The following is a 3,035-nucleotide window of genomic DNA, read 5'->3' on the forward strand; positions in this document are numbered from 1 at the left end:
GGGCGCCGGGACGGAGCGCTTAGGCGACAATCCGCGCCCCCGACGGGGCGGGGCCCAGGCGTGGAGGCGGGAGGGGCGGGCATAGGCAGAGTGGGTGACGGGCCTGAGGACTCCGGTCCTCTGATTGGCTGAGGGCTTGTCCTGGCGGGCGGGTATTTAGAGGGCTGGGTGGTGACTTTGCTAAAGCGGTCTGGCCGGAGGGGCGGGCGGGCGCTGCCTGCGCGCATGCGTGGGGTCCACGTGTGTCGCCCGCACTGAGCGAACTGCGGTCTCGCAGTCGCTTGAACTTTCGCGAAACGGAATGACTGTGTGTTAAGCCGGCTGTGCCAAAGATTGCTCCTCCCCCTCTGTGCGCCTCTGTGTTTCCACTCTCTCTGGCCTGGCAACCATTACTTTTCATCTCTACGGGATGATAGTTATGAAATAACTATGATATGAGCATGAGGTTGAGGTCCCATTTACTAGAAGGTCTTTAAAAGCCAGGAGGTAGGTAGAAGAGGATTTTGTCTGAACTCCACCCTTTATTAGATATGTCTACCAAGGTCGACTTCAGTAAATCTGATCTTAAAGCTCCTAATCTGTAAGGCGTAAAGTTAGAACACTGACTCTTGCAAGAAAGTAAACTGTTATCTACCCAGCACAATGCTTGGCATGCATTGAATGCAAGATAAATATATTTTAAAAATACAGTGAATGAGTGCCCAATGCCCTGATTGAGTCTGAATGATGTCTATATTTTATCCTTAGCTTCTATCCCTGATAAAAGGAGGGGAATGGTGTAACACAGGGGTGGAGACCAAAATGCCATGCTAAACCTGGCTTCACCATTGAAGTACACTTGGGGCCTGGAGAACGAAATGAATTCTGATATACGCAAAAGGTGGTATAATGTGAAGTTTTAAACCTTCCATTTCCTCTTTTTTTTTTTTTTTGAGCTGGAGTGCAGTGGCTCACGGCCACCGCAGCCCTGACCTGCTGGGCTTAGCCTTCCAAGTAGCTGGAACTAGAGGCACACGTCACCATGCCTGGCTAATTTTTTGATTTATTGTAGAGACGAGGTCTCACCAAGCTGCCTAGGCTGGTCTCATACCCATGGGTTCAGGCAATCCTCTCACCTCGGCCTCCACTCCCTCCTTCTAAGCGCAGAGTACAGAGCTGTCACAACCATCAAGGAAATGACTCAGAGATATGTCGGTAGCCCTATAGGGTAGATAAAACCCAGCAGTAATGGAGCAACTTTTTTGTCTTTTCCTTTAAAGTTTCCCCATTAAAGTTTATCTTCTCCTGCCCGCACTTCCATTGCTATTAAAGAACCCAGTTCTGGAGGCTGCAGTCCTTAAGTTTGGCCCAAATAAACTCGACTTACATGACTTTTGCATCAGTTTTTTCCTTTAAGTTGACAGTTATTCGTTTATGTCACAGAAGAGAGTAAGCCTGTGAGTTGCACTCCCTGGAATATAACGCACTGACCCCTAGACTCAGTAGAACCTCCTCATCCTGCAACAACTCCTTAGAGCTGGTCTGTCTCCTAATGTTGCCTCATCTACCAAGAGACTGAAAACATGACGAGGAGCCATTAGCTCAAGCAAAAAAAGAAAAAACAACAACTATGTTCTGAATATGTCAAGAAGTCAATCAAGGACCTAGCCTTGACCAGCAACAAGATTACACATATATTATTCCCTAAACACAAATTGTGCCCAACCCCCAGGATGGTTCCCTAGGTCACCTTCTTCTGTGACACCATGTGTCAGGCCAAGTTCAGGACTGCTCAGGGCCACCACCCTCCCATATCACCTCTAATCACAGTTATTTTTTGTTCTTTCCTTCTTCCTTTTGGTTCTTTCTTTCTTCCTCCTTCCTTCTTTCTTTCCTCTCTCACTTCGTTCTCCTTCCTCTCTTTCCTCACCAATGAAGCGTTTTCTTAGCTGTGTTTAAGGCAATGTGTCTTATTCAAAGTTGTATAATTTGTGATTCCTGCCTTCAACTCCTTTATACTTGAAGAGAAGATCTAGGTATAAATAACTGAAATGTTTTTTATATCTTTCTTAGGTCTCCATCAATACATCATTGTCTTGAAGGAATTAATGACTTGAGAAAATGCAGAGAGGGACTAGCAGTTGAGGGCTGACACTGCAGAATTTCCTACTACATTTTCAGTGCAATTGATGGCATGCTCCCAGAACCTGATCGTGTGTAAGAAATTCAGGCCAGCTCAGGAGAGAGACCAGTGTCTTTGTGGTCATATCCTTGTCTGTGAAGCTGTCTCCTCTGTGAAGCTGGTCCCTTCTCCTTTAAATCCCCTGCCCTGAAATCTGCAGTGTCTATTTACACCAGTTGCTCCTTTGAAATCTCCTCTGCTACCCTGAAGAGTGGTTGCACATTCCCCTGAATCCTGTTATCATCTGCCATCACACACCCTCATCACCAGGTCCCCATCTCTGAAGCATCCTCCAGCATGTGTTTGCATGCGCGTGAGAGCTCCCTCCCTCCCTCCCTCTCTCTCTCTCTCTCTCTCTCTCTCTCTCTCTCTCTCTCTCTCTTTCTCTCTCTCTCTCTCTCTCTCTCTCTGTGATGTTCTCTTTTATTTGCATGGGATATCTTTCTCCATCACTTTACCTTGAACTTGTGGATGTCATTTGAAATGAGATGGGCTATTAAAGGCAGCAAATGGATGGATTTTTTTACACATCCAATTTGCTACTCTGAGTCTTTTGAGCAACATATTCAGTCCACCAACATTCAAGTTAACTATTGATATGTGAGGGTTTGTTTTTGTTATAGCATTAAGAAGTCATTTTGTGTTCTGAGCCTTGTGGTTGGTTTGTATGGTCTGTAATCTCTGTGTTTACATGTGTTTTTGTGATGGGTTTTTATTTTCCACTTCTGTGTTTAAAACTCCCTTAAACATTTCTTGAATGGCTGGTCTGAAGGTGGCATATTCCCATGTTGCTTGTCTGGGGAAGATTTTTAATTCTCCTTCATTTATGAAGTTTAGTTTGGTGGGGTAAAAATTTCTTGACTGGCATTAAGAA

The sequence above is a fragment of the Carlito syrichta genome, unplaced genomic scaffold (genome assembly GCF_000164805.1).
Source record: "Carlito syrichta isolate Samal-C Ts95f unplaced genomic scaffold, Tarsius_syrichta-2.0.1 Scaffold303562, whole genome shotgun sequence".
Classification (NCBI taxonomy): Eukaryota; Metazoa; Chordata; class Mammalia; order Primates; family Tarsiidae; genus Carlito; species Carlito syrichta.